The 13,836-nt window shown below is 35.5% G+C and overlaps 1 long non-coding RNA gene across 1 annotated transcript in view; it reads right to left on the bottom strand.

Annotated features, from left to right (window-relative positions):
- The window catches only part of LOC126749167 (uncharacterized), a 113,131-nt gene extending 108,342 nt beyond the window's left edge, over positions 1-4,789 (bottom strand). Inside the window, exon 1 of the long non-coding RNA XR_007664913.1 lies at positions 4,701-4,789. This is a non-coding gene — a long non-coding RNA (uncharacterized LOC126749167). The remainder of the gene's footprint in view (positions 1-4,700) is intronic.
- Between the last annotated feature and the right edge of the window lie 9,047 nt (positions 4,790-13,836).

The raw sequence follows: 13,836 nt of genomic DNA, 5'->3' as shown, positions 1-13,836 counted from the left end.
AACAGTTGCATCACGAAATTGTTGCACAATGATGGCAAAGTGAGGAGGTGCCCCCGTGTTGTTAAAAACATATTACTAGGTATCATCATCTATCATTATGTCACAGGTATCATTTCATTACCAGGTATGTGAGCCTCTTGTGAATCAGGAAATTAAACAACTAAAGCAAGGACCAGTAGAAAGTCCAAGCAGCGGTCTTCGTATAACGTTTTTTTTAAACAAAAAAAGGGTCCACGGATTCAATTTTGTACAAAACCTGCGCACACATTAATTTTTTGAGGGCGCTGTGTGTCGCATTTTTCGGTCCAATGGGGATTTTCGGTTGCCCAATATCTGCAATTTTGATTGTTGACGTATTCATTTAATGTAAAGGTGGCCTCATCAGAAATGAATGAAATTTCCATTGTCATTATTAGCCTTAAAAATCAGCCCGCAAATCTGCACTCGACGGTCAAAAACGTCTTCTAACAATTCATGTTTCAACTGTACTTTATAAGGATGATATTTATTTACACCAAGTATTTTTGCCACTGACCCTACTGATAAATTCCAATTCCTGGAAACTGTATTAATTGCAACTTGGGGATTATTCTTCGTTTCTAACAGAACATTCAGCGAAGGCCGTGTTCCGTAAATTTTGATTCAATTTTTGTAACGCTGGATCTAGTAATTGCAGGACGATCAGCATGAGTTGCATTAAATAAATTACAGACTTCCTCTTGTGTACGCAAAGGTCTTCAAAAGTAAGCATCATGAGTACTTTAAATTCTTTCTCAGATAACGGCATTTTATTAAAAATTATGCGTAAAATAGCAGCTAATATGAAAACTATACTTATAAATGCATGACAAAACGTAATCAAGTAGGTTCTAAAACTGCTTAAAAATAATAAGATCTACTTTCTTTCTAAAAAACTACATAAAAAATTAACGTTGGCGTTACAGTTTCTACTTGAGATACCCTGTAATCAAAATTTTTATTGCAAAGAACGCACTGAATCAAATGGACAGCAAATGAAACATTTGTTGCAATTAAAATAGAATACATTTTTATGTTTTCATTTTATATGTTTCGTTAGTCTACTACCTCATATTTGACTAACCATTGATTTAGGCATATGGTTTGCTATATAAAAAGTATTCAGAATTTATTATAAATTGTAGAACATTATATTATTGTTCTGTTGTTCTATTTAAAAAAATAAATGTTATATATATAATTTCTACTTAAGGCACCATGTATAGATTTTTTTCTTTAAAATACCCACAAGGGGCAATACTAATCAATGTCTCCAAAAAATAAAAGAAGAAAAAAAAACCTGAATTTTAAAGGAATTGGCTTCATTCATCGTGAATGCACTCTATATGACAGGTTAATTTGCATTCAGGTATTACAAAACCCCAATATTACTGCAAATCAGCGACGTGAACTTTAATATTCATGACGTTTGTGTTTGTGTTGTGTTTGTGTTTGTGTTACTGCTTAAATAAGAAGTAATAGGATACATGAAAACGACCTTTATGCCAGACGTCCCATAAGAGCTCCAGTATTTTCCCGTGAAAATCGCGCAAGGAACTCATATGCCCGAAGCATCAGACTTCGCTAAAAAGCGTGAACCGGGATTCTTTTTACCGATGACTGAAGCTTTGGTTTATGTTTTGATTGTATAGTTTCACTTGGTATAACCTCTATTCTATAAATAAATATATTTGTATACCAACGCTATGTATAGGTGGGCAGTAATAGAATGGAGAATGGGCGTGAGAAAACGGTGTGATTAGCAATCGCTAAAGGGTTTAACCAAATTATTATTATTTCAATTATTTTATGTTTTAATATATGGCTATTGTAGTAGTAGTAATGGTAGGGGAACATTGTTCGGCAGGTAGGCGTAAAATTCCCTTTCCGCCAACCCCTGAAACCCCATCATCACCGCTGACCATCCTCTGCAGTCTCCCTAAGCAGGCGACCCATGCTCCTAAGGAAGGAGAGCAGGCTTTCCCAGTTAAGGTCCTTTAGTTCCTCTCGTGGCAGAAACCATGGTTTCTCTCCTGATCTAAGCCCATCCTTCGCATTCTCCTATAAAAGGATATGCCGTTTTCTCCGCCAGGCCACATTAAGGCACAGCGGGCTGAGCAGCACGTCTAAGATATACAGATGTCGGTTGAGTCTGCAGTGACCTGTTAGGACTCCGGTCAGGTTTGCTATAATCCCTCCGTGCTGGGACAGCAGTCATGCTATTCTAGCTTTAGTTGGATTTTATAGCAGTTCTTTGGCTTGTCGACAACCACTGTTCCTACTCCAGTTTTTCCTGGTCTTTTCTCATGCCCAATTATCTCGGATATGGAAGAAGTGTCTTTTACTTAGTCCAAGGTAGGGTTCGGGGCTAATCCGTGGGAGAGCTGATCTGAGCCTCATAAACTCTTTCGCCCGCTCATTGCCCTCCACTACGCTGGGTCCAGGAATCCAATACACTTAAATCGTCTTCCTCCTGCCTAATGTGTCCAGCGCATCCCTGCAATCTTGGACTAGTTTGAAGCTAGTCCTGGGTGCTTGTAGACTCTTAACGCAGCCTGGCTGTGAGAGTAAATGATTACTTTAGTCTCCGAGCTCTTTGACTTGGCCATCTATGGTGGCCACCCTGAGAATGGCGAACACTTCGGCTTAAAAGACTGACGAATGTCTTCCCAACCAGAAAGCTTGCTCTTGATCAGTTTCGCTACGATAAACTCCAGCTCCTGATAGCCCTGTGTGGGCGATTCTTGAACTATCTGTGTATCATATTTGCGAATCCTTTCGAGGTCGAGCCTCTATGTTAGGCCATTCTTCCCTGCTTGCTATGTCAACCTTAAACGAACCTCCTAACCACACAGTGTTCTCGGGATTTATATTAAGAGGCAGCATAATCGGCATTTGGCCATGTGGCGTTATTCTTCATCCTTACGTAGGTTGCTAGCGCCTCCCTATACATCCACATCGGGAGTTTCGACAAGCTCAGGAGGATGTTAAGCTAGCCTTTGCAGCCTAGCAAGTTTTTAAGTATTTGAAGACTCTTTTGTTGCCGTCCACAGATCACCGAGCTTTACACTATTCTAGGTCTGATTACAACAGTATTATAGTCAGTGTTGGGCTTTATACCTTACTTTCTGCCAACTACTGTTTAAAATTGCTATAAGCTAGGGATTCTTTTGTTGACTGCCTCGGTGACATGTTTACTCCACGTTAGCTTGCTGTCCAGGTACACGTCTAGGTACTTGAACACTTCCCTGATTTGCAGAGGTTTCTGGTACATTAATGGAGGCCTTAGTCCTGTAAGATTTCTCCTTTTCGTAAAAAGGATGAGCTCTATTTTGTCAGGAATTACAGAAAGGCCCGATTTCACGCACCACCTTTAGAAGATCCTGCATGCGCTTTACATGCGCTCACACACTACCTCAATAAATTTGCCTGTGACTATAACCAGTCCGTCATCAGCATAGGCCTGCGCATAGAACCATTGCTGCCCAAACTGCCATAGGAGACCGTTCACGACCAGATAGCAGAGCTCTAGCGATAGGCAAAGCTCTGCTTGGTGTTCTTCCAGAGCTGAGCTGGCAGTTCTCTCTCGGAACGCTGATCTAACGCAACGAATTAATGTTGCGGTTGTGCTCCTGGTCAGCTGTCTTATATGTACAGAATTAATTTACTGCCCGCTATCGGTCACTATTTCTTCTAATCTCCAATCAGCTAATCTCCAATCAGATTCACCGGACCGTATTCGTAACCGAATCGTCCTCTCCTAGGTAGTCAGTCTCAAGGAGATGTTTTATTGTCTCCTCTTTAGTGCTTGTGCAGCTGTCTCCTACCTTTAGAGAGTCTATCTCACGTCTCTTATCTAAGCTGAGAAGTTTGACTAGTCTAGCGGAATCCGATATAATTTCCAGTTCACTACAGGACCTCTGCCAGCTAACTCTTTTGTTTCTTTCTCACCTCTGTCTTAAAGCGCTTTTTCACCTCTTTATACTCATTACTTAAGCTCCCCGAAGTGCTCGATGGTGGGTCCTCCTAGACGTCCTTTTGAGTTTATCGATCCTTTATCGGTCCTTTTGAGTTATCTTCTTTTCTAAGAAGACATTCTGCCTCAAAGGCTTGATTAAGGAGTTGACCTAATTCTCAAGCCTTCTTTGTAGGTAGCCCAGTCCGTGGTAGTTGAATTTCTTCTAAGATATAAATTTGTTATAAAATTTTGAAGTAGCACAATATTTAGGTGTTACCATGGTCTGCGCAATTTGCCGACTTAATCGAACTTATCGAACACGTGTGGTATGTTGAAAAGACTTATTTTAAGTCAATTAGTGTTCCATGCAAGGAAAAAGTTTCTAAACTGCTGGCTATAAATTCAGCAGAACGAGATTTTATTTGAAAGCAAAAACAAAGGAAGTGACAATTTATTTAGAAGCATACCAAAGAGATATCTAGCTACTACTAACAACAGGGATGCTCATACACTTTATTAACAGAGACTTTTTTAATAAACTTTCTTTAAATTTTGATATTTTAAATTTTTTTGTATTTTAGTTCTTTAAATCTCATACATTATTAATATGCGGGTATACTGCTACAATGACTTTTTGTATTTTTGAGGAATTTATGATTAGCAGTGTTTTTAAAATTAAATCAGGTGTGTTAAATTTCAATATTTTGAAAATAAATTTCCATACCTTTATTTATTTCCTTTTCATAACATTATTCTCTAGACCATTTTGATGTGTGTATTTTTTAAAGATAAACGAACTTGTTCAACACAAACACGTCTACAAACAGTCATATTCACGACTGACGAATTGGAATTTTATAGTCATCACCCCTTGGATGACAATTTTTTTTACCATTTATTTTATAACCGGTCGGACCGATTTTCCTTTTTTAAATAAATGGCTTTGTTATGTGATACTATCTGCAATACTGTCGGTTTAGCAATTGGGTTTTTTTTGCTATTTATATCCTTTTCGTATGCCGTCATTTATTTAAATTAAGCCCAAATTAGTAACGCGAATTTATACGCTATTTTTTTAACAGTCGTATATCGGCTTTTAATAAATATTTTCATTAAATAAGTATTGCATAGTCCATTTTATTTTCAGCTAGGGATAATAAATGTTTAAATTTTAGTACAATTTTAGGTACTTTAGCTTTAAATGTTTATTTATTTAAAATAATAGGCATTGCTTTAAGAGTAAACTGTGTGTGTCTATTTTTGCAAAAAAAATGCCTTCAACACAAAAAAATCTGGTCTACCTAAAAAGAATTGAATAGCTTTTTTTTGTTTTAAAGTAAAGTAAACATTTTTCATGGCAAAAAAGAAAGTTAGCATGGAAAATTCAATGACAAAAAGAGCGGTTCTCCACGATACTCCATGAGTTTGAAACCAGAAAAATTAAGACTACTTAACGAGATGCATTTCTGCTTATTAGTTTTCTTCTTTCTGCTCTGTTTTGGAGGAAATAAACATTTGATTAATATTTTCGCTATTATAAAGCATATTAGATAAAGCTATTTATTATAAGACAAGTAAATTTCATCTTTGGTAAACTATACTTTTACCAAAGATAAAATATATAAGTTAATAATAATTAAGAAAGTTAATTTTGGTCTTTCGGAAAAAATGAAGAGAAATAGGGTGCTATTTATTTTCATCACTCTCCTTACTACTAAAACAGAATGAATTATTCAAACATTTGTTAAATGAGAAGTTTGCAAGAATAACTTGGTGGTCTATATTTTTTAAAGTTTTAGAGTTACTACCCTTCATCATGCTCTAGTTTAGCATATGTCAACGCACAAAGTTTTCAAAAGCACTAAGTGATGTCTGACTATCTAAGCAGATACAAATATATGTGTGTTTCGGCTGCTGCCAGCCCCCTTGAACACATATAAATAGCGCAAATTTTCGCCTATAATGTTGACGTGCTTGCATAGGTTGATGGTTAGCTCTACCTTTGATTTACTCCCGTAAATACCAGCCGGGAGTTCTGAGTCGGTCTTGGCGCCATAGGGTGAATAAACAAATATCGGCTTTTTCTAGCCTGCCATGTTCCCATATTTTCTAGGAAAGTATGAGGACCGGAAAATATTATTACTAATAATTAAAAATTCGAAGGTGTGAAAAAAGTAAAATGACTTGATGCAATTCAATTCAATGTAACTTGAGACTGTATATATTTATCCATCTTATTGTAAGTAGTAACTAAAATAAAACTATAAAAATGCGCCTATAATTATATCTATATCAACTATATCTCAACCCTAGTATATAAACATCGATGGCTATTTAAACAAAATACTGCAATGGAGCAAGTATTCTACTCAACTAAATTGATTTCAAGACAAGATTAAATTACCGCTTTATCCCAGCGCTATTTGTAAAGATATACAGGGTGTCGCACCTTAGTTGTTTGTTAAGCGATATTTTTAATTTTTATTAGGAGGCTGTACAGCTGTTAGGCTTACATTTTGCCGCGGGTAAAAAATACAATACTTCATAGACCTACGCTTTAAAATGGTTTTACATTTTTCGATGCAAGAATAAACTACATTTAGGATACCATTTATTTCAACTTCGAACCCCTTACAGAAAAAAAAATTCAGGCCTAGGAGGTCACGCTACAAAATGACTATTGCGACCACCCCCAATTTATCTTGAAAATTTTAATGATCAAAATATATATAACAATATATTTAAAAAGAAGAAAGCATATCGGGATTTTAAATGTTATCATACTAATAACTACAAATTTAGCTTTTTTTGACAAACAATAAAATACCAAGCTCGGAAGGCTTTTAAAATCTGTCATTAGGATAGAGGAAGCTGAAGACCTTTCCTCTTTTTTTTTCATTTATTGGCGCAAGGAGAGGCCAGTCTTTGGTGCCAGCAACAGTCTACGATTCTTTTGGAAGGAGTTTTGAGGGTACTGCTAATATTGTTTCAGCATCTGCATTGTTTTTTCAGGCTGCATATAAAGATTCTAACCAAGCAGATGAAACCTATTTTTACTCTTGTTCTTTGGATTATGTTGAAGTTTCTCCGTCAATTTTTGCTAATGAAATTGGAGCTGCAGGTAAAATATTAAAAAACCAAATGATCACTGGCCCAGAAGGAATTCCCAATTTTATAGCTAAACATTGTGCATATATTCTGTGTAACCCCTTATGTCATCTTTTTAACCTAATCTTCAAAACGAGCCAGTTTCCCTTAATTTGGAAAATAGCCAAAGTACTTCCCATACACAAGCAAGATGACCTACAGAATATTGAAAATTATCGTCCCATATCCATTCTATGTAACTTTTCCAAAATCTTTGAGGTTATTATTTACAATTCTCTTTCCTTAAGTTCAATCCAAACTAAGGATAAATTAATATGGTTTCTTTACCAAAAGATCATCTACAACCAATCTTTGTACCTTGTCCCGAATTATCTCCTCTGCCTTTGAAAAAAAGCCAAGTTGCATAAACTGACTTCAGCAAAGCCTTTGATCAAATAGGTCACTACATCTTACTGGAAAAGTTGAGGAAACTATTTAATTTTTCTGAAAAGCTCACTGCTTTCGGTTTTGCCTGCTATCATCTTATCTGATTGGTCGTCAACAATTTGTCGAAATTGAAGGCTACAAATCAAAATCCTTTATGGCTACCTCTGAAGTTCTACAGGGGTTACATCTAAATCCATTACTTAACCTATTCAATATTTCAAGTATCTCTTGACGATCTGAAAATCTTTTGGCATGTCACGGACGAGTTGAATTGCTTATTGCTGCAAAGAAATATCAACCTGGTTAAGAATTGGTATAACAATCATCTAATTCTTAATGTTTCTAAATGCTGTGTTATGTCCCATCATAGAACCAAATCTCCAATAATATTTAGCTATAACATTGCTAATTTAACTTAATGCAGAACGAAATTGTTAAAGCACCTAGGAATTATTTTTGACGATAGGCTTTCATTTGTTCCTCATATTGACTCATACTGACCCTCATAGCTGCTTCTTTAATACTTTTGGGGCTTATTGTTCGGAACTGCAGGTTTTTTAGCAGTTAATTTTCTTTGATAATGCTTTATTTCTTTTCGGTTCGATCCAATATGTGTTAATCAATAGCTGAATATGTGTATCTGGTTTGGTATCTGTCTTACGAATGTCATATTAACTTCCCTGAAGACATCCAAAGGCGCTTTTTAAAATATCTTATTTTTAGACAGGATGCTGCCTATCGAGTTAAAGGTTATAAACACAATCATCTACTATCCAGTTTCAACTTAGAAGCTCTTGTTTTAAAGAGAGAGTCTTTCTCTGTAGTATTCTTGTGGAAATTGCTCAATGGTCACATAGATTCTCCAACTCTTGGTCTTGGACATATTTCTTTGCAGGTGCCACGCCTTTCGCCCAGAACAAAGGCTACTTTTGGTCTTGATCGTATCAGAACTAACATTAAATATTGAGATCCTATTTTTATCATGTCGAAAAACTTCAACAAATTTGCTTCCACCTTTGATATCTTACAATGCTCTCTGAGGCGCCTAGTTAACAGATGATCACGAGGATTGTTACAACGTGAGTGAGTTGAGCAGTCGCTGGAAGATAAGTTGACCTTATCTTCTTCTATTTTGCATGTGTCTTTTTTTTAAATTTTACTCAGAATTTTATTTCACTGGCTCTGTTAGATAATATAATCCAGAGTTTAGTTTTATTTTTTTTCTAGTTTTTAGTACTTTATGTGTTATATTTTACCATTGCTAATTTTGATTTTCTTGTAATTGGACTCTTGTAATTTTAATTGGTTTGTTGTAAAAATAAAGATAAATAAAAAAATAAATGAAATAAATTTACTTAAATACAATAGCAACAGCAACAATAACAAAATAAAACAAAACAAAATATTTACATTAAGTGTTCTATATGACGGCCATCTGAGTCAATACATAATCTTGTCTTTTTGATAAGGACCAGCGATTCTTTGAAAAAGCTTTATTTCGGAATTTATTGCAAGCCTACTCAATTCTTTCCCAAAGCTGTTCCCGAGTTTTTATGTGAGCCGCAAAAACTTCCAAATTTAAATACCGCCAAACGTAAGAACCCCAGGGATTTAAATTGCGGGATGTAGAAGGCCAAGCAATTGGACCACTCCTTCCTATCCATTTATTTTGTTAAGTCTGATTTAAATATTACCGAACGTTTACATCACAGTGTGTGCCATCATGCATCAATCAATAATTTAGATGGATATTTAAAGGTACTTCATCCAGTTGTTTTATTGTTGTAGGTTCGGTTGTGGAATCGGTTTTTAAAAAAAAATTAATCATTCATTAGCGTTTAACGCCAGGCATCATCTTCGTTAATAATCGGGTTTCTTTCTGTATCATGGTTTTGTGCATGCACTGATCTTGTCTGATGAAGTGCAGTAAGCGTAGATCTGGATAAGAGTAACGTAATTCGTAGTGGCCAAGTGTGAAAAACGCAGCTTGATTCAAGTGGGTCCAGCAGATGACTGAAATGTTTATTGGGCGGGCACGCAAACTTGCCGCACATTATTTAGCATGGACAGTGGGTATCGGAGTAACGATAATCAGTAAGTTACCTAATTTTTATTATTTAACAAAAATAGTGTCAAGTTCCATACACCAGCAACTCCTTATCGCTTATCCTCTAAAACTACCAATATATTTACCCAATCTCAAATTTACTCATCAAACTTGTTTTGATATACGAGATTCTTTACAAGAACTTTATTCCGAGGGTCGAATTTTCTAAGAATAACTCTCCTTCTCATATCTTGCTTCCTTTTTCCATTTCTTTATTTAGCAAGTCCCTGTCGTAAACCTCTTAATCCTTTGATTTCATTACGATATCTTTAATACTAAGTATTTTGTCCCTAATCTTATGATTCACAAGTAACCATTAAGGAGACTTGCCAGTAGTTCCATGTGGCGTTACATTATACAGTGAATGCTCTCCTTGCGGACAGCTCCTATAAGCGGACATCTCTTTTAACCGGACAAAGTTCCTGGAACCGAATTTCAGCATATCATTTTCAATGTTAAATGCATTCCGATAAGCGGACGCTCTTATAAACGGACGCGGACACTTGATTTTTCTGTATGTGATCAAAACATCTCCCATAAGCAGACGCGAAACTCTAATACCCGGACGATTTTTAGTTCCGCTTATTGCAATGCACATATCTACATACAAAAAATTCGTTGATTCCCCATTTACGCATTTCGTTGGCTAGCCAGTATGTAATCTTGTGGTTTATCTTCAGTTCAGGCAAATTCGTAGTTGATTGAGATATTTTATTCATTTATTATTATTTTATTTATTTATATAAATAGGGTGTTTATTAAAGTCATACTCAATAGCTTAATTTATAAAAAAAAAGGAGTTAAATCTACATGGTAACTAAATATAAGTAAATATACAAGATGGTCTTAAAAAGGTAAACAAAAATAAATAAAAGATATATATATATATATACAAGTTTATAACCCAAAGGTAGATACCTAAAGATATATATATAGCTTTCCTGTTATTGACAATAATTAGTTTTTTTTTTGGTATCTTACAAGAAATAATTCTGAGAATTTTTCTATAAACCTTGATAATTTAATTTTAGGCAGGAATATGACTTATTAGTGGTTTTCATATACAAGTACATACTTATTAATAAGGGTTGTTTTAAATAATTTTTTTTAAATAGGATTTTGTTTTACTGATAGGAAGGTCAGGGTCAACTTTTATTGTTTAATCAAGTTAATAAATCTTCATTGAATTTTGTTGGTATACAGGGTGGACTTTAATCCCTGAATTTTTTTTTTTTTTTTTTAAATTAATTTAATTTTATTATAGAATTATACAGGGTGGTGTACACAAGTAGTATAAAAGATACTTGAAGTAAATTTTTTTTTCTTATTTTGGTACTACAGGGTGAAACAATTAGTGGTTCCAAGTAACTTGTCTTATATTATAGGGAGTTTTTTTTTTCTTTTCCTTTTGCTTTCCATATACTTTTTTTTTAATTTTATATACTAGATGCTTAAAAAGGAAAAAAAAAAGAAAAGGGGGAAAAAAAAAAACAAATCCGCTCTACAAAGTGGGCGTTTGGCGGAAGTTGGATGACTCAGTAGCGCGAAACATTGGAGTTGTCCAACTCAGTCAATGGGTAGACTAACTTTGTACAGTTAGCTGGTGGTGGTAAAATTCCACTTAGTGCTCTTTTACCAGTATGGGGTGTCTTCCATTAGAACATACCCATACTAAGGCTCAACAAAAATATTTTTAAAAAAATTTATGGAAATTAAGGAAGGAAGGGGAGATTGGATTTTCATTTTTTTTATATAGTACTTTTCTTTTGAAAGTTTTTTTTTTTTTTTTTGATTTAATTTCCTTTTGGTAGATTTAATATATTATGGGGTGTTTGAAAGTTTGAAGATTACTTATCTACTTACATTTCATTTTCTAATTAGGATTATAACTTGTTAAGATTTTCTTTTAATGTAACGTTTCAGCTAGACAGGGCTAATTAAATAAATTACTTATAGTAAATCTTTGAGGCGAATTGAATTTTTTTGGGCGAAATTCTTTTGCTGGGCTAGGGGAAAATCGGCACTGCTGGGTCATGCTTACTGTAATACTGTGAAAATATAAATTGTTTTTGAATTGTTTTTCTGAATTTGGAGATTTTTTAAGAGTGATTTAGGTATAAAGATATTTAGAGCTTATAGAAATAAAATTTAGATAGGTATTTTATATTAGATATTGTTATTATAGATATATTATTAGGTATAATTATTCTAGGTTGGGGGGGAATCTTACTGAGGTGTTTTACTAACAGTGATTAGTGTTGCAACTCAGTAAAGCGTTTATACTGTCATTGGGATTTTAACGTAGGTTAGGGGCAGTACAAACCCGGGACTTCAGATTTTTTTTTTTTTAATTTTTTTTGGAACGGGGTGGGTTGCACTGTGTGCACCGTACCTTGTTAGCGGCTTAGTTGCTCAAGTTACATCACAATACACAATACATACAGGGGACTATAATTAAAAAAAAAAAAAAAAGGGAAAGAAAAGAAAAAAATTTATTATTATTTTTTTATTTTTTTGTTTGTGTTATTGGCGGAGATATTTTTGGGGAAAATGGATATAAATAAATTGGAGCTGGACGAGCTTGAGTATGAGCTATCATCTCGAGGTGCTATCACGGCTGGTACTCTTATTGAAAAGCGTCAACGTTTAAGGTTATATTTGAAATTAGAGAAACTTAATAGCTTGCCGATGTTTGAGGTAATAGAATTGGACCCTGATAACGAAGTTGATATCTGTACAGGAAAGTGTAATTTATTGGAAAGTGCTATCTCAGGTCTTAGTGAATTAAATATTAATAAAGAGTATAGTAGGTTGCGGTCTAAGGCCTTACATATCCAGGGTCGTTTCAAGAAGTTATTAGAATTTCATCCTGATTTTTCTGAAGAAGTAATGAGTTTGTCTACTCAGCTAAATTCTATTATTGATAGGTTAGAAATGGCCAAGAGAACCTTGACAATGAGTGTAGAGGAAATTTTGCAGGTGCCGGTTACTATTGAGGCTTCCCCTGGAGAGGACTCCCTTCTGGATCATCCTCTTCCTGTTTCTCAAGCTCAGACAGAAGTCTCACAGCATCTTTCACCCAATGTGATTCCTTCGACGGTATCTGTAAATCCAGGTCCCTCTTGTTTGTTTCGGCCTGCTTCAATTCCGTTTACTCGAACAGCACCAACTTTTTGTGACCACACTTCGACACATTTAGTTCAGTCACTTCACACCATTCCTTCTACGAACGTTATTTCACAGGATCCAGTTAACCCAATAACGTGTTCTTATTATTCCCCATCGAGGAACTATTCCTTTCCTCCACAATCTAATTCCACCTTGAAGCGGAATGTACCCGTGTTTACTTCTGCTAATGCTAATGATGTCACGATTCCGTTAGGTTCCGATGATCTGGCTAAGAGCTTTTCAACAATTTCAAAATGGCAGTTACATTTTGATGGTTCTGGTAGTGTTACCAATTTTATTGAGCGTGTAGAGGAGTTGGGTTTTGCTTGTGGAATATCTTGGAATCAGCTGCTGCATTGTGCAGTAATTTTATTTTCGGACACAGCCTTGTCTTGGTATAGATCTATACGCAGTGATATCAGGTCATGGGAAGAATTGAAATGTAAACTTAGGTCTGCCTATTTATCGTCAGAATATGAGGAGGATATTTGGTGTGATATAAGGAATAGGACACAAGGTCCAGTGGAGAAGTCGGTAATCTTTATTGCACAAATGCGAAACTTGTTTCGAAAGTTACGTGAACCTCCATCCGAGGAAATGCAGCTTCGCATTATACGCTGAAATTTGCTCCCCTCATTGCAAAATCAACTTGCACTTCACAATTTCACCAACATCACAGAGCTGGAACTTGCAGCACAAGAGATTGAGAACATCCAATTGCGAACTCAACGCATGCAACCTCCTCCAGTAAACCCTAATAATGTCGCCGAGCCTAAGTTGATGTATCAGCGACCAAGAAACCCTCGTGTACATACAATGAATTCTTCACCGCACCTTCAGAATTCTCGTGGTCCGGTGGTTTGTTGGAATTGTCGTAGTACTGGCCATTTGAGTAGTACTTGTCCACAACCCTTTCGTCGACACTGTTTCCGTTGCGGTCGGGAAAATGTGACTACCCGTTCATGTCCAAATTGTAGTAGGTCGGGAAACCCAAGGGCGAACTGTTAGTTAGTCGAGAGATCAGTTCGATTCCTAAGGTCTCGACTAGTAA

This window comes from Anthonomus grandis, chromosome 22 (genome assembly GCF_022605725.1).
Source record: "Anthonomus grandis grandis chromosome 22, icAntGran1.3, whole genome shotgun sequence".
In the NCBI taxonomy this organism is placed as follows: Eukaryota; Metazoa; Arthropoda; class Insecta; order Coleoptera; family Curculionidae; genus Anthonomus; species Anthonomus grandis.
Note: the sequence above shows the minus strand (reverse complement) of the source record. Positions and strands in the feature narration are given on the sequence as shown.